Source organism: Abramis brama, assembly GCF_963993115.1.
Source record: "Abramis brama genome assembly, chromosome: 12".
In the NCBI taxonomy this organism is placed as follows: Eukaryota; Metazoa; Chordata; class Actinopteri; order Cypriniformes; family Leuciscidae; genus Abramis; species Abramis brama.
The window spans coordinates 31,722,595-31,741,789 of NC_139974.1; the positions used below are offsets into that span (position 1 = coordinate 31,722,595).

The 19,195-nt window shown below is 36.0% G+C and overlaps 1 protein-coding gene across 1 annotated transcript in view; it reads left to right on the forward strand.

Annotated features, from left to right (window-relative positions):
• Nucleotides 1–19,195, forward strand: part of atxn1a (ataxin 1a) — a 96,242-nt gene that overhangs the window by 13,677 nt on the left and 63,370 nt on the right. The window contains exon 2 of the mRNA XM_084131534.1: nt 15,461–15,654. The gene's annotated coding sequence lies outside the window, so the exon portion shown is untranslated. The remainder of the gene's footprint in view (nt 1–15,460; nt 15,655–19,195) is intronic.

Genomic DNA, 19,195 nt, shown 5'->3' on the forward strand with positions numbered 1-19,195 from the left:
GCTAATTAAACGTCACTGCAGGAAAACTGAAAATTAATCTTCAGCTAAATGTTTTCTTTTGCTGAAATTTTGGTGCATCACTAGCCAATTACCAACCTTTTAGTTCAACCTTCAGCGTGTGCAATTGATAAATGCATGGAGATGGTCTGGTATGACTGAGTGTAGCACCAACCACGCATATCATGGTAAATGCTACTAAACCAAGCCGGTCTGGCACGTTCCCACGTTCATCGCAATTGTGATTCATGTAAAGGTCTGTACGTAATGCATAACAAGCTCCCAGAGACTAGCTTACAAGGATTTCTAGTTGACGCTGACTGAGATGATGTGACCTTGAGTGTCCATGAACTTAATAAACAGATGTCAGTGTTCGCTGTGGCCGGGGTCATTGTTGGGAAGAAGAAGGCCATCTCGCTGTGCGTGCTTGTGTTATTCTGGAGATTACATCAGGAAAGGCATACCAGAAAGGGGCTGGAGGCTTCTTCTTTTTCCTGTTGGGGAAATGATTTGATTCATGTCGCCTGTTCTCAGCAACACATTCATACTAGTTACCTCAACATTAGAGCACAAGCCGAGCTTTGCCGTTTTCTCTCAGCCGGTGACAGAGAGACAGCGGGGTAATGGGGTGTGTTGTGGAACACAGAATAGCACTGTATTTTTTGGGCTTTGAACAACTTCAGAGACTTTTTTTTTTTTTTTGCATTCTCTGACAGGAACCCACCCTTAGAGAAACATTATATGGTAGACTCGCAATTTCAAGGATAGTCTACTTTGAACACAAAGACATTCTTTCCCATTCTCCGGCGAGCCTTCAAACTTTCAAGTCCAAAGACAAGGGAACGTAACAGTTTCCAAATAGTTTCCTCTGTGAAAAACGTTGGCAGATGATGTGCCGTAGACTTCGCTCTAACTGCTCAGATTTTGCTAGATTAGCAGGTTTCATTGAATTCTCAGTCTTGTTTGCCAAGTGTAGCTCGTGATCGTTCCGTCAATAGTAATATTTCACAATCCTGCCTGTTCTAGCTTAGAAAGCATGAGTGTACTTGCTGTTGTTGTTGTCGTCGGTGGTGGTGTTTAATCTCTTAAGCCTGAGGGCAGATTTTGTAATACATTGTAAAGGAATTACACATTGTTACACCAACTTTCCATAGTTACTCTAATTTCCCAAATCTCAGAGGATAAATCAGCCCTTCAGTAAGCATTCTGTATTCATTTTTTTTTTTTTTTTTTGGTAAAGAGGATTTTCTGTTTGGTGTGGTAAAAAAACCCATTCAGTCTCACTATTTTTCAGAAGAACCACATTTCATGGCAAGGCACACATAACTTTAGATAGCTATCCTCAACATCATCAATCTATATATTTATCCATAGTTATCCAAAGAATAGCACTCAACATCAATGTCCATTCAATAGAAAACAACAGTGTTAAAGTAGCATAAGTTCTTACAATTATTCCTGTTTACGTTTCATAGCCCTTCCTTCTCATATGAGCAATGTGGAGCATTTAATTTTTTTTAATTTTTTTCTTTTCTTTAAAACAATTAGTGTTTTGGGCAACTGTTAAGGCATTTGGAACAGTTTTGACTGAAAAACTATTTTGCATAAATATAATTTAAAATCAACAATAACAAGAATCTACAGGGCCCCTAAAGGAACATGGCGATATATATAAAAAAATTGTCAATTCTATTGTGTTTTCTCGAAAATATTTTGCGTTCCCTCACAAAAAACTAATTTCTGTTTCCATAGATGACAGCTCTCCACTCTCGCTTGGTTTATTTAGTTTTCTCACTGCAGTTTAATCATCTTAACTAATCACTAGGGGTCAGATGGTACTGGTAGTATTTCTGTTTCTGATAAAAAGTTTTTCCATTAAATAGGTCAGTTGAAAAGACATGAAGCACTGCAGTCTAATCTGGGAATTCTTCTTAAGGGCTTCTCGGTAACCATTACTTAAAATTGTGCAGAGCTTCTCTTATGGTTAATTAAAAGACCCCAGATCTTTCCCTCAATTACTTATCAATTATCCCGGTGCTTCTCTGTGGTTCTGCAGGGCTGACTGGCCCGTTCCCCCTGGTGATGCGGATTTGAATGGGACCGTATAATGAAGTGAAGCTGTGTTGGTGTATTTATTCTTATGGGGGGAGGAGGAGGAGGAGGGGGTCTTTTTATTTCTACCACTGCAGTCGTTTTCATTTTTTCTTGTCATCATCTGCCCCACTTTCAGTCTTTCATCTTCAGAATGGACTGTCAAGGAGATGTATGTTTGTGTGGGCGTATGTCACCTTGTGTTTTTGTGTGCGTGCGAGTAAGATGCCTTTACACGCTTTTATGTAATGTTGTGTGTGAAATGGGTGTGTACTCTGCGGTTTATATAGGGTGAGTATGTGCAGGGAAGAGCTATTTCGGGCCTCTTGTGTTCTTGTATTTGAATCTGTAAGCGTATTGCGTGGGTTGGAGATTGAACGTTGAGCTGCAATCGATATGGTGTGTGGAAACTAGTGGGGTCATTGGTGAAACTTCAACTGTGGGATCCCCTGATCCATGGTACCTCTCAGGAGTCTTATATCAGTTTACCATGAGGTTAAAGTTCATTGAGTTATGTACAAGGCCTAAAATTAACTTTTTACCACACCTGCGCATGATGATTGTATTGACAAAATATATTATTGGTCATAAATATGGTTTTTTTTCTCCCAATAAAACGTCAGAGTTGTGAATTTATTCTTCATGTTTATTTCTTCTTCTGTGGCTACACTGCCCGGCCTTAAAAAAGTCGCTGTCTGGATTTAAATAAGCAAATGCTTAAGGATCATTATTGCAGTGATTATTATGTTTCTAGCATGTTATATGCTTGGAAACAGTTCTTCTAGCCCTAATTGATGGAGTGTGTAGCTTTTCATTTCTTAAACTACCATGTAGGAAGACACATCAAGGCCATATTCCAGGATAACAATGTCAAGATTCATCAGGCTCAAATTGTGAAAGAATGGTTGGGAGGGAGTATGAAGAATAATTTTCACACATGAAATTGAGTCTTAAATTCATTGAAAGTCTTTGGGATGTGCTGGAGGAGTGCTGGACTCTTACATTGTCAATGCAATATCTTGACCAAAAATGTATTCACCTCTTGATGGAAATAAATGTTATGATGTTATTTTTGGTTAATATCTTGTATTGACAATGCAAGAGTTGATATTAGAATAATTTCTAAAGGATCACGTGACACTGAAAGTGCTGAAAATTCAGCTTTGCCATCAAAGAAATAAATTACATTTTAAAATGTATATTAAAACAGAAAGAGTTTTTTTCTTTTGTAATAATATTTCACAATATTACATTTTTTAATGATCAAATAAATGCAGCCTTGGTGAGCATAAGAGATTTCTTTCAAACATATAAAACAATCGTTTCAACCCACAAGGTTATGAACTACAGTATTTATTTATTTAGTAATGAATAATAATAATAATAGGCCGGACACCAGAAGGCTTCAGATCTTAGCAGATATCCTTAGACCAAGTGTGGGTTAAATAACAGAAGCAAGAAGCTCTCTAGAGTAAGTGTGTGTGTGTGTCTCTGCATCCTTCATTACATAAGCAGGGTCATCGCAAACAGAGACCCGCAGAGACAAGAAATGAGGGACCCTGATGTGTCTGCTATACACACACAAACACGCACACTTTTTGTCTCTAGTTTTACAGAATAGTGATCATTTAGCAGGGTCCCCACGGGTCAAGTCTTAAATTATGTTTTATCACAGTTAAGGCTATAAAGTGTCTTGAATGTTATAAGAGAAGTCTAAATTATCATTTCAAGAGGTCTTAAATTTGGGCACTGTAAAACAGGAATCGCGATATAGTGTATTGTGATTGATTATTAAACATTTTATTAAATGAAATGGATATGATTTTATTAAAAGAGAGTGCTGCATGTTTCAAAGTAAAAAGTTACGCGTGTTCTACAGGCTCGCGGTTTCAGAGCAGTTCGCAATCAATGAATAACCTACCACGCATTTATGCCAAGCGATTGCTTATTGATTTACTGTTGATGAATTATGACTATGTTTTCTTAATGGTGCTTATATCATACCTGCAGACTCTTCACCTCATTCTAATAGATACAGCTGCTTTGTTTACAGGTTATTTACTGGGGTATAACCACTATTACTACTGTTCCATAAGCACGACCTACTGGCAGGGACTTAGGGAGTGAGTTTGCATTTTCATTCTGCTGTTTTTGGTCAGACCTATGCAAAAAACAACCCATTTTTTTTATTTTTTATGCAGGACGCATATTTCATTATAACACTCCCCTTTCTTAAATGGGTTTAAAGATCATAAAAAGCTGTACATTTTATGTTAAAAACCCTGCAGATACCCTGATATAGACAAATAAAAATAACTATCTTACAACAAACAAGCATTTTCACCCCAGGCGTGCAGGTCTTAAATACTCTTCCTGATAAAAATCACAAGGTGGGTCACATGACGGGCATACTCAGGTCACTGGGTAGCTCTTTGGAAAAACAGCTCCGCTTTGTAAAACAGGTTTTGTTTTCAGAATTAGTCATATCATGTGTCCTACACCCGACCGTCAACGAGGATTTTGAGGGTCAGTTCAGTAGGCCTATGCAGTAAACCGTTCGTTTCCTGTTTCACTGAGGGGTTGCTAACTTCTGTGGAGCTGCCTGTTATGTAAGAGTCTTCATTGAAAGTGACAGAAAAAGTTTTTCTGAAAGGTTTTGCGACCTTTTATCTGGCCATTCCAAGGCTGTAATGTTAACAAACCGTTTGTAGGGGAGCATGGGAAGGCTGAAAGGTTGTGCTGTCAGAGTCATGAAATCTTGTGTTGGTTTGGATTGAATCGGCAGGTCCCCGCTGACTGTCTGCCAGGCCTATAGCGCATGTGCGCACATACACGCGCGGCGGGGGTGTCACGCGATTGACTGTCGTTGCTGGATCATCAGTGAGCTCGTGGTGTTTCATTCTCACTCCATCTCTGCTTGTGCTGCTTTCACGGATTTCTGTGAGGAGGCCCCCATTTCCGTAAAGCGCATGCTTGTGTTCATCCTTTATGCTCTGCGAAAGAGGGCAGAGAAGAGAGATGTATTGAGACAGCTTGCACTTACAAAAAAGTAGGATGTCACTTTGATTTCTGAACATGTACTGTTCCATGATATATGTAGACCTTTTTGGGGGGCATTTTCCACTCATATTAAAATTCTGTCTTATAATTATTTTCATGTTATGTTGCTGTAGCCTACTACACAGTAAAAATGGGTTATTTTTTTCTAACCCAACCGTTGGTTTATGCATATTGGGTCAATATGTTGGGTTATCTTATTTATTTATTTTTGGATCATTTGTTTACGTCGTTGGGTTATTTTTAGTTATAACCTAATACATTCGCGCTTCAATGGTTCAAATATTAACGGTCCAGTCACAGTCAACGGACATCAGCGGCAGCCTGATTGTGAAAGGTAAGTAATATCGTTGTATGATGTATATAACTTTTATAACATGAAATAATGTGTACTGAAACGTTAAATATATGTTCACTTTTATATATTTTTTTAACTCCCCGGATCAGATCAATTGTTGTTAGCTATCCAACATTATTAAGTGAGTAAGCTATTTTGTCTAAATGGATTAAAACTTTTTATTTTTGACATGTACTGTACTGTACCATGCTATTACCTTGTTTTTTTTAGATGTACCATGGTATTAGCTTGTTTTTTTAGACATGCACTATGGTATTACCTTGAATTTTTACAAATGCATCATGATATTACCGTTTTTTAGACATGCACCATGTTATTGCTAGGTTTTTTGTCATGTAAATGGAATTTCCTTTTTTTTTTTTTTTTTTTTTTTGATATTTACTGTACCATGATATAACCTTGTTTTTACATGCACCATGTATTACCTTGTTTTAGATAAGTGCCAGTACCTTTTTACATATGCACCATGATATTACCTTGTTTTTTTTTAACATGTATCATTGTATTACCTTGTTTTTAGACATGTACTGTGGTTTTACCTTGTTTATAGATGTACCATGTTATCGCTAGGTTTTTTTTTATCATGTACAATGGGATTACCTTGTTTTTTTATATAGCCTATATGTACCATGCTATTACCTTGTTCTTACATGCACCATGAAATTACCTTGTTTTTTAGATAAGTGCAATGATAGTACATTGTATTTTTACAAATGTTTCATGGTATTACCATGTTTTATTTTTACATGCACCATGATATTACCTTGTTTTTTAGAGACATGGTGCCACCACTGTTTTATCATGGTGTTACCATTGATTTGTAGGGCTGGGTATCGATTCAGATGTTACAATTCGATTCGATTTCGATTCGCAAGCTCTCAAATCGATTCGATTTCGATTCTCGATTCGATTTTCGATTTCGATTCTCGATTCGATTTTTCGATTTCGATTCTGAATTAGATTTCGATTCGACTCAATGAATATTTAATACAAATCCTATATTTATTAAAAAAAGAAAAAGAAAAGAAAAGTGAACATAAGTTTTCAAGTGTTTAATTAATAAAAAGAAATTAAGAGCCACAAACCTGTATATTAAACTCTTTTTATTTTAGGTACACTTGGGTATTAAAACAGAACCCAACTCTATATTTCAAATGCATACAATGAATAGACAGGATTTTGATGCAAGATGAAAAATTGATGCTGAAAATTGGACAAGTCAGAACAGTCGCATGTCTTGATCAAACAGGTTAACAATCCTCACATAAACCCATATAAAAACATTGCATATAATTTTTATCTGTGCCCTTCCTGTCTAACAGCTAGGCCATATACATAAATTGAATAAAGTTATCAAACAGTCTGTGCTGCATTAATTATAAATTATATATAGACTAATCAAAGTTAAAAAAGTTCTTTAGTCAAGAGCAGTGAGTGTTTTTCTCTGTTCCCTTTGTTATTTGATTAACTTTTACGACAGAGATAATTAGTGGCTACTGTGTACTGTCCCTTTAAGACCAGCCGCTGTTGACAAAGACGCGGATCTCACACGCGCCTCATTCTCTCACGAGTCATAACTCTTCACGTTCATCATAAGACTGCTCTTATGTTATGAAAATACTCAACAAAAAGACATTTTGGCATTATTGTGTGTTTTATTGTTCGTTCAAGCGCGAAAGATAACTCTATTCTGGGCTGTCTTGTGCGCACGCACGATATCATCGCAAGTTTTTCTGTGTCACAGTCAGGACATTCACAGGCAGCGAGATCTATTTTGTCTTGTCGCGTATGAATGGTTTAAAAGCATTTGCATGAATAAGAGCGGGATCATGTAACACTAGCCAAAGGATGACAAAAAATTAACAGATGCTGCATTGCGTTAAAAGCCCAGATTTGTTTATTTCATACAAAATCGCAGCATTTTGCGTCATATAGCCTAATTGCGTATAGGCTTGACATCGCGATTGCGATATGATTAAACGTGCAGCACTAATTGAGGTTATTTTATGATTTAGATAAAACTAACATAAAATCTCACAGCATTAGCTATAAAATTGAGTTTGCAAGCCTATATGAACAGTGGGTAATAGATAAATAAAGATGGAAAAAAATCGATTCTTGGCGTTTGAGAATCGATTTTGAATCGACCACATTTTAAAAAACGATTAATCGAAAAATCGATTTTTTTGCCCAGCCCTATTGATTTGTTTGACATTTACCATGATGACACTGAATTTTTTATACCCCCATTGTTTTTGGACCTGTACCATGGTATAGGCTACTAGTCTGTTTTTTTTTTATTGTTTTTTTTTTAGCTGTTTACCATTGTCATTTTGACATGATTCATTTTTCGTTTTGGACATGGCACTACCATAAATCAACCATCTTGATTTACTGGACTCAAAGGTGCAATGGTATTGGCATGTAATTATTTGAAGCACCTTTGTGTGCCATGTAAATACTATAGTATATTAATATGGTAATCGTTCAGTGTCATGGAATATGTCAAAATATTACCATCTGGTAACATCAGGGTATGTTTTTGTTAGGGCAGCATGTGTATTGAAAGAGCGTAGAGAGAGAGAGAGAAAGAGAGAGAGAGAGTGAGTGAGTGAAGGCAGGTGAATAGAGATGCGTTTGAAGTGTGTGTTTTGGATTGTAATGCCTTGCAGCTCTAATCCCTGCATTATACCCTCTGTGGATTTGCCCATGGAATTACTCTGTAGTAAAGAGCTCAGTGTGTTTGACTGGGCTGACAGTGGCCAGACGCTGATAAGTAATGCTGATGGTGGGGAGGGTTTGGTCTGAATGACAGCGAGAGGGTCTCTACTGTGTCGTTCTTACTTAGTGGCAGAAAGCCAGGACAGAGAGAGAGAATCTCATTGGATGTGACAGTGTTGTGAAACAAACCAGCAGCAACATAGCAAGTGAATTAGAGAAGCGGAGGCCTGGTGTGTGTGAGCATGCTGTCTTGTGTGTATGTGGGAGAGGTTGATGTTGGCAAAGTGGTTTTTTTTTTTGTTTCGTTTTTTTCTAAGTGTGTATGCCTCCAGCAATTTTTAATTGCACTACTACTACTTACAAAGAAATGGCTGTACTTAAAGGGTTAGTTCACCCAAAAATGCAAATTATTTCATTAATTACTCACCCCCATGTCGTTCCAAACCCATAAGACTTTCGTTCATCTTCAGAACGCAAATAAAGATCTTTTTAATGAAATCTGAGAGATTTCGGTCCCTTCCATAGACAGCTACGCAACAAACTTTGGCGCTTCAAAAAATTAATAAAGGGATCATAAAACTAATCCATATGAATTAAGTGGTTTAGTCCAAATTTTCTGAAGAGACTCGGTCGCTTAATATGATGGACAGATTGAATTTAGGCTATTATTCACATATAAACATTAATCAGCTAACATAAACAGAAGATCAACTGAACCGGCTTGATGCGCAAGAACAATCCTCTTGTTGAAGCTCAAATGTGCTGCTTAATACTGAATGATGAATGAAACATGCTTCCTTGTGTCTAACCAACATATCAGTTATTAAGACTGGTTTGATACATTATTTTTTAACTTCAGAAAATGCGTGCAAAATGGTAAATAATTAGAAAATTATGATTAATGAAGTTATCCAGTTTTGTCAAATGTCCCAAATGTTGTAGGCAAATTTAACAGGGCTATAGAAACATGTTCAGTACATTAACTTTGATTACACTATAAATTTATAGTAGAAAGGATGAATAACTGTGTTGTGCTTTTGAAAAGAAAATAGACTAGTCTATCCCTATAGTGTGTAATGTTGTTTAAATATACGTACTGGGGTAAATGCTTTATATGATGACAGTGGGGATGGTTTAGCCAATCATAATCCCTTTGTCTCATAATGCATTTGGATTTGCAGTCTTAACCTCATCACCGATGCCTCTGTTACCTGTAGTTTCCATCAAAATGTGGATTGGTTTAAAAAGCTAGAGATTCTCAACCATTTTTGTTGAGTGGAAAAAAATCTTCACCAAACAAATAACCAAGTCCAAGTTCTCTTGAATAAAACTACATGGTGTTTACACTTCATGGACACACATTACGCAAGTTCAGAACAGCAAATACTAAACTGCCAGATTATCAACGTTCATGTCATAAAGTGACTAAAGGCTCAGTCTCATGTCTGGACTTAAAGGTATAGTTCACACAAACAAATTCATTTACATGCTAATAGTAATTTTATGTAATACAGCAGCTAGGCTAGCACATTCTTCAAAATATCTAATTTCTAATATTTTAGATATTATTTATAATATCTAATTGTTCCACATGAGGTATGAATAAATGATGACAGTATATATATAAAATAATAAATAATCCCTTTAATGATTAGATTGTAGATACTCCCTTTGGGCCGCATTGTTATTAATATGAAGCAAGAGTCCATTCAGTTCACTAGTAAGTCATTGTCATGGAGCTTGTTCTGGGTGGAGTGTTTGTGTGTGTTTTCATTATCCATGTCAGCAGTGTGCTGCGTGACTGGCTGCTGCGCGCTGACAGGTCAGAGGTCAGCCATCTGCAGTGAGCAGAAGAACTTTGAGCTGACCGATAGGGGTGTGTGTTCACGGTTATGTAACTGCCGCTGAGCCCAGCGTGTGTGTGCCAGGAGCTTCATTCAGTAGTTTCTAAAGGGCCGTTCACATTGACAGCGATTCGTAGCGACAGAAACCCGAAGTCTTTCATTTTCAGTGAGAGTTGGTGACGTGATTTCTGACGAGCGCTTGCCATGACATAGAAAACATTTTTGCAAACATTCTTTTCTGATAGGGGTTGCGGACATCCGAGACAAGAAAAAAAAACAATGCTAATGCAAATAATACAACTGAACTAACCATATAATTAAGATGGCAAAAATAATAATTATAACTATAATTTTTAAATAGGAGTAAATTCACATATTTGTGTTGTTGATGTTGAAGACTGAATAATAATAATTGGTAATACTAATACTAGGGGGTGCAAGAAGTAAAGGCCGATTTACACCAAAAATGATAACAATAACGATAACTATATTAGCATCCACACCAACGTACAATATTGTTCTGTTTATCATAAGCGCATGCTGCAGTTGTATCATCTGCCTATAACGGTTTAATACAATGATGAAGAAGAAGGTACAAATAATGACAGTCTTTATTAAACATAAGCCAACAACTCGAAACAGTGTGCCATGCACAAACAATACCGGACAAAGAATGAGTGAAGGTGAGGAACTTATACACATGTTGAAGAACTAAATAATGAACAGCTGTGATGATTAAATGAATATCCATGGTAACTGATTATGGTGAGAACAAAGGAACACAGGCAAACTTGTGATTAAACCGACTGTGTGTGTGTGTACAGGTTTGATGATGCTTGTGAGGTCCAAAATGTCCATTCAAAAATGTCCTCAGTAATGGTGAAACCTGTTGAACACCAACGATTGGGCCAGACTGCACATATTTTACTCTTCGCAGTCTGTTTGTAGTGCTCTGTTTAGTTCCAGTCCCTATGAAACCCCTCCTTCCGAAAAGTGCAATGTGGTCTGATTGGCTGGCTGCACCAGTGTGTTGTGATTGGTCAACCGCTTCAAGTGTGTTTCGGTAGTGTCACGTCCCTTACCATAACTGCGAGTTTCAACACACCACTAATGCAACTCATATTATTGTGATGTGTATGTTCGCAGAAGAAAACTCAAGGCTAAAATGGAGGCGTTTCGGGAGTTCAGAAACAATGTGCACTGATATGGAGAATAACTCCCTTTGGAGTGACTTTGTGCTTTGTAACTTTGCAGAACTTTTTCATGCTCAAACAGCAACATTACACACTAAAGAAAGTTGAAAATGTAAAAAAGCATAATATGTCCTCTTTAAAAAGGCTTATAAATTGGCCAAATCATGTTTCTATTTAAATCTAGTGTTCTGCAAGGGTTTCTGTGAGGTTTATGTGTAAGGGTAGAGGTCGGGTTAGTCCATGGAAAATGTAAATACTGATATAAAACCAATCAAAGTCTATGAGATGTCCTCACTAATATAGTGGAGCAAACGTGTGTGTGAAAGAGAGGGAAAGTTGAGGTTAAGACATTTTTAACCTTTTCTTTAGTAATCTAAACACAGCTGCTAATGTGAATGGGCAGATGAACTTATGACATTATGAATTTTCTAAAGACTGAAAGCCCTCTGGAACACACACTCTCTCACACACCATAGCGGTAGAAATATGAGTGGTGAAGGTCATTTTGTTAGTGGGAGATTAAAGCTCCTGTCTGTCTTTTTTGTGTTATTGTGTTCTTCTACTTCAGAGTAATGTGTAATAACCCTATAGCATTTTTGTTTGTTTTTTGGGGTGAACCATTTCTCTACCAGAAATGAGAATATGGCTGTGAGAGACAGAAGTGCAGTTTATGCTGTTGTATACTTAAGCGTCAATCAGCAGCAGATGAAAATACATATTCTAGTAGACAGACAGGAAACAGGATTTGTAAAAAAAAAAAAAAGACTCTATGACTGTGTTTTGGTTTAGTTTGTCCAACAAAATACACAGTTGACTATCAAGACATTTCACTTAGCATTGTTATCAGCATGTGAATAATATTATCTCTTGAATATTATCTCAAGTGATACAAATTTGACTGTTTGTGGTCAGCTGCCATTTACCCATTACAGTTCTGTAACTGGTCAGATAGATGAGAGAGAAACAGCAGCCTGCAGCCATTCTCAGCTGCTGAATTCTGGGAATCAGAAACAGAGACTGCTCTTTGTGAAAGCAGGAGGAGATTCTCTTTTTTTAGTGTTAGATACTAGAGAGGCAGAAATGCAGTTTGACATGTAAAATAATACACTGTTACTGACGAGGAGAGAAAAAGTTACGGTAAGGTAATATTACAATGTCACAATGCTTATGGCCATATGGTTTCAAAGCTGCATTTAACTCTTTGAAAAAAGTGATTTCACTCTAAATATCATAGGTTGCCATTAAAAAAAGTGGTCTTATTTTAATCTGTAAAGTTTGGCTAGTTAAGCAGATTAATAAGTTTAAAGTAGGCTATACAGTTCAGCCCATTAACATTAGTTAAAGCATTAGGCATCATGAACTAATAATAAATAACTTTTTCTTTTACAATGTATAAGGTTAATGTTAGCATTTAGATATCCTAGATAGCATTTATCTAGGTTAAAGTTTTTTAATAAATATATATTTTTTATTGTTAATTCATATTTGTTCATAATACATTATTACAATTGCATAATTATGAACAACGAATGTTAATTTGTACGTAATAATGTTATTATTGCATGTGTGTGTGTGTGTGTGTGTGTATATATATATATATATGTATATTTATATGTATATGTATGTATGTATATATATAGATGTGTATGTGTATATAGATATAGATATAGATATAGATATAGATATAGATAGATATATTAGTCACTTCCTAATTACCAGTGCCAGTAAGCCTATATCTTATTTTGACTGAGATGTGATTAGGTTTTGACGTATCAGATGACTAACTGTTAGTACTATTATTATGACTAACTAAAATAGTTCTCTGAATAGCAACTTAATAAAGCCAAGATATCCTGTAATGTGGTGTAATGTATGTAATCCCTATGAAGAAAGAGGTGGGAGGTGTCTGACTAACAGTGGGCAGGGCATCAGACAGATATTAATATTCTTTCCTGCCTTTTTGAACACTCAGCAAAACTCAGTGCTGCTGACTAAGGAAGGGTGATGGTTTATATGTGAGTATAATCGTGTGTCTACGTATACCCGTTTGTATGCATGTCTGATTCACAAAATTTGTGTTTAGTCTTTATTCAGTGTTGTAGCAGCAGAACTCAAGGTTCCAGTAAAGATCTCAACAAAAAGAGTAAAACTTATCAATAGAGCACATCAGAGGCTGCCTACCTTATCAAGAATGATTTTCCCCATTCATTTTCTCCATAGGAATTTCAAATTAAGCTTTAATAACAAGTTCTAAACCATGTACCACATCATCGAGGGAGTGAACTACTAATTATGCCATATAGACCACAATATAATTGAAGGTTATTGCAAATTATTGAAATACATAAGTTGTTTGAGATTGTACAGGTACTGTTATGTCAGTTGCAATGCTTTTATAGGAGTGAGAAGTCATTCAGAGTCTTGAAAGGTTTATTATGTGTGTTAAAAATCAATTTCTCTATGGAAAAAATTAATTTAAATGAATTGTGTTTTCAGTTCTGCCAGATCCGTGACCTTAATGTACTGTACAAAAAACTCGCACCAGGGTTTGTTTTACTCAACGGGTTGTTTTTTCAATCAGATGTAAAACTGACCTGCAGTTTTTCAAATAAAATTTCAACCAATCTGGTTTAGACTGATGTAAACAGCTTGTGACTCCTTTACATGCATAAATACTGTATGTGCCACCCTTGTTGCCATAGGTGATGGCATCTAAACAAGATTAACTTGTGGTTTATTCAGAATAGATTTGACACAGCAATATTTAAGATCACAGGCTTGTACACAAACGCACAAAAGGACTCGTATCGTCCTGCCAGAGCATACCCTCCACCCTGCCTCTTGTTTTGGAGAAACATACCAGAGCAAAATGAGACAACTGAGCGTCTTAAGTCTCAGCGTCTGCTTTGAAGCAAGAAGCGAAACATTTGAGGGGAAAAAAGGAGAAATAGTTTCTGATTCAAACAAACAAAGAGTGGTTGCCATGTCGACAGGCATCTATAAATAGTGTCCAATGTTTGTTTTGTGAATGCGGTCTCCCCAAGGAGCTTCAGAGACCCGGAGAGTGATTCTGATTAAACAGCTTTTCCTCATACCGCTCAGTCCTGGAATGAACCATTAAACTGGACAGAGAGGTCAGGCAGTTTTAGAAAAAAAAAACATTATGGCTAAAAAAATTGCTTTACTCAGAGGAATGTACATTTACCGATGAACGACTGTATTATTGGAATGAAATCAGATAAATGTATCGTAATTTAATAAATATAATGTATTATATGCAATGTTACTTTTTTCTTCTTCAGTAATTGTAAGAATTATTTATTATTATTTTAAAATACCTTTTAAAAAAAATGTAATTTATTCCAGTGTTGGCAAAGATACATTTTGAGCAGTCTTTACTGCGGTCTTCAGTGTCACATGATCCTTCAGAAATCATTATAATATGCTGATTTAGTGCTCAAGAAACATTTATTATTATTATTAATGTTGAGAACAGTTGTACTGCTTAATATTTTAGTGGAGACTTTTTTTCAGTATACTTTTATGAAAAGAAGGTAAAAAAAAATGGTATTTATGTGAAATAGAAATCTTTTGTAACTATATATGTCTCTACTGTCACTTTTGATCAGTTTAATGCATCCTTGCTGAAAAAGTAATAATTTCTTTAAAAAAATATATGGATTGTAATTATCAATTATATTTGTTGTATATGATATTGTGTGTACTAGTGTCTTTTTGTTGAATAAGCTGCTGGATGCCTCGCATAACCTTCAGGATTAATAAAGCATCCATCCATCCATCCTTAGTTAATCTTTTTTATTTTCGATGGATGGTTTTAGTCTGATAGTAAAGTAAATCCCAAACCTAAAGTCTCACTGGATCATATGGCTGAAACTATTTAAAGTACATTCTCAACTAGTCTCTTGTTACCTTGGTTACATATTCAAGAGGAGTGACAGTAGCATTGCAAGAGGATTTCAGAACACATTTGTTTTAATAAATGATAGATATAAATGTATATCTACATATTTAATAGATTTCTAAAATAATGTATCCAATTAAAGCCAATTTATAAAACACAGTTTCAGTTCTGGATGTTGATTGGTCAAAACAGTAGTCCCAATCATGATCAAATTTACAGTCTAGCAGTACAATATAATGTAATATAGCATAACACTCTTTGTCTTTGAATGTGGCAGGGAATGGTGAGGGTAGTTGGAGCCAGACAGACGCAGACGTGGACAGACAGAGTGGGAATCACGAGCCGTCCCCTCGGACAGCAGGAGGAGAGATTTACTCGTCCCCATCACAGTGCTTTCAGCTGGACCCTTCTCTCCGATTGAACATCGGAACATTCTACCTGCTCAAGATTCACCTGTATCCTCCCGATTGGGTAAGACAGCAGTTTACTTGAACGTTTCTAGATTGGGTTGTGCACAAGACTCATACTTTCTTAGGTCAAGCTTATTTACCTCCAACTTCAAAACACATGTACTCGTAATAGACCTCTTATGAAAGAGAGACTTGTGTAGTGATGTACCTATCATGATTTTTCATGGCTGATTCCGTTTTTGTGATTGCGATTCTGATACCAGTTGCCGATTTTTTTTAATTTATTTTTTAAGCAAATTTTTTTGTTGTTTATTTGCTCTTTAACAGGCCACACTGATCTTAAACAAAAAATATCTGTAGCCATTTGAAATTGGAGGCATCTCAAACTAAGATGATCCTACACACATGAAGCATGAGCAGTTGTTTTTGTTTTGAATTAGATTGTATAATTTTACAAGTACAAGATTTTAAGCAAAAACAGAATGGTCTGACTTTAGATTTGTGAAATTATGTTACACAAGACACCCGCACAAAACAAAAACAGCAGACGGACTGAATGAAGCTGCAAATTCACTTTCTGACAGTAGGTGGCGCTTATGGAACAACGGTTTCTTTGATACACAAAGCAGCATTCTTTGCATCCGTCTTCTGCGTGTCCCATCTCTGGCCTGTGTTAAAGTCCTTTTTACAGACTTCGTAAAATTTCCACACAATTACATTTTCGGGAAATGTTTGCAATGCAGTCTGTGTGCGAGTCCGCAATAGAGATTGGCCGAAATAAAACTAAAAAACGTTTCCGATTTATGGCTGTTCGACAGGTTCATCTCTAGACTTTTGTGTTTTCTTCTGCCTGTACTGTAGGATTTTCTGTCAGATGTGATTACTGGAAAAAAATTGGAATATTTTCAGTCCTTTTTTCAGTAGTGTTTGTGTGTAAAGACAGTTGACGTGAGGTCAGCCTCATCACGCAGCTGCGTGGAAATGTATTAAGTGTCTATGTTTCTCTTCTTCTTTCTCTACACATTGATCATTTACTTGTTATCTCTCTCTCACTTGCTGACTCAACTCTTGACTTCCTCTTTTTCAAAGTCCTCTCAATTGTTTGCCATTTGTTTCTACCTCCAGTCTTTTGTTGTGATCACATAGTGTTTTGTTGTCTTTTTGTTCACTGATTTTCACAGTCTATGCCTTCATGTTTATTTCCATCTTAGAGGGATATTTCCCCCCCAAAATAAAAGATTTATTCCCCTTCATGTCATTCCAAACCCCTATGACTTTCTTCTGTGGAACACAAAATGAGATATTTTCAGAAGCAATACTTGACCTCATTGACTTTCATTGAATGGAGAAAAAAAAAGAAAAAAAAGACAATGAGACAAAAAATGGACGATGAGACGTTTTTTTTGGAGACATTTTGGAGACAGCTTTTTTCAGCCCACAAAAGGGAGTTATTTCAAACACTCGACTGACGTTATGAAGTGAGTTTGGAGTAAAAATGTTATTAAATGCCTTTTGTTAGACAACAGGTTTATAAATGCTTCATATTACAAGTTTAGGAAGATGTTTGCTTTTTCAAATGAACGTTATAAGTGACTCAAACTCGCAGTGCTTTCAGAGATGGAGTAGCATTTACTACTGATCACAGAGCTGTTCTTCACTAACACGCTGTGCATATATTTATTTAATTAAAAATCAAAAACAATTGCAGTCTTTCCAATGAATCACTCCAAGCCAAGGTTTTATTTCAATTAAAGGCAAGGTAGGTGATTTGTTCCAGAAACATTTTTTGTTATGCTGGTTGAAAATCTCTTTACATCCTGATAGAAATCACTAAGTTAAGTGGTCTAAATGTATTTATATGTATACACGTCATTTTTGGAAGCGGTTCTTGACTCGAACACTTATCAACGGCAAAATGAATCTGCAGCAATCAGGTGGTACAGGTCAGTGTTCTTTATGTTGTTTGTGTTCATTATTATTGTAACGTTATGTGCTTTGAGACATGAGGTAGTTTAATGCTTTTGTTTGCTCTCTGCTTTGTTAGTTCATGTTGTTTTGAGGAGGCGTGGCTTTGGAAATATAAGTTGGCTCGCTATTGCTAGCCTCTCCGAAAAATGCCTACCCTACCTTAAATTGCCACAGTGAGTGTAGAAATGTGGTAGTCACGTTATTAAACATTTAGGCCCACCTTTTCCTCATCAAAGGTTTGATCTTCGTCCTCCAAAAGCTGACAGTGGAAATAATTTAGCTTCTGTTGTGGAACTAATTTCACTTCCCATCCTGACTACGAGCTTCTGTTTGGAAAGGAAGAAGCTTCCAGTCTGTCATAGCGTGTTAGTGCACATATAGACTGAATGTGATATGTGATGCAAGATGACGTTTCTGTGGGATTGGCTGTGTGTTTGCGTGTAGCGTGTCTGTGGGGACGGGATCTGATGCTGGTTGAGCTGTAGTCAGGCCCAGCGGTGCGTGGATAAACCCGTCAGGAGTGTCTGTTCAGCTTTGAGTTCTGACAGGAATCTCACTCTGCCTCTGGTGTCATTTCACACTCCCTCATTTTCTACTCCTGTCCCCCCTCATTGGTCAAAATGTAAATCCACTCATTCTCTCTTTCCCCTTCATTCGGTGTCCTCTTAACCTTTTTTTTATCAGTCTGCAGTAGGAATGTCAAAAGTACTGGTACTTCGGTACCAAGTCGAAAGTAAAATTTGAACATGTAATTGACTATTTTAGTTCCACTGAGTACCAGAATATGTGAGCGAGAAATGTGTGTGGAGATAATTTTAGCCCCAAGTAAGTAGAGTGTGTAAAATTGGCCTTTTGTGGTTAAATGTACTTGAATAATGACCACTAAATTGATTTGCTACGTAACTGTGCATGTTGTGTCTCTTGTTTCACTCCACATTCACTTATTTCTCACATAATAAAATAAATTAAACTCAAATCAATATTTAATTCCCATTTATTTGGTTTATACCATTGTTTAAAACTGGATAATGTACAGTCAAGGTCCTTTTGGGGTTTTTCGCAATAAAAAATATTATATAAATATTATATATTATATATAATATTATATATTATAAGACTGCATATTATATACTAATATTAACAAATAAAATGAAATGATTGTTCAATGATTTTGAAAACATGCTCAGGATATATTTATTTGATAAAAAAACTGTAATATTGTGACATTATTACAAAGTTTAATATTTTGATATTATGTAAAATTTAATTGATTCCTATAATGGCAAAGCTGAATTTTCAGCAGTCTTTACTCAAGTCTTCAGTGTCACCTGATCCTTCAGAAATCATTATAATATGCTGATTTGGTGGAAACCATGAGGATTCTTTGATGAATAGGACGTTTAAAAGAACAGCATTTATTTGAAATAGAAATCATTATTATTTATTTTTAGTGTATGTATAATTAAAATAAAGTTTTCTATATTTTACTTTTACGGTTTTTTTTTTTTTTTTGCAGGATGTTAGTATTGACTTTGGTACTTTTGACATCCCTTATTCCTTTTGTTGTTGTTCTCATCCTCTCATCCTTAATTATATATCCTGATTTTTTTAATCTCCAACTAATGTTCTTCTCA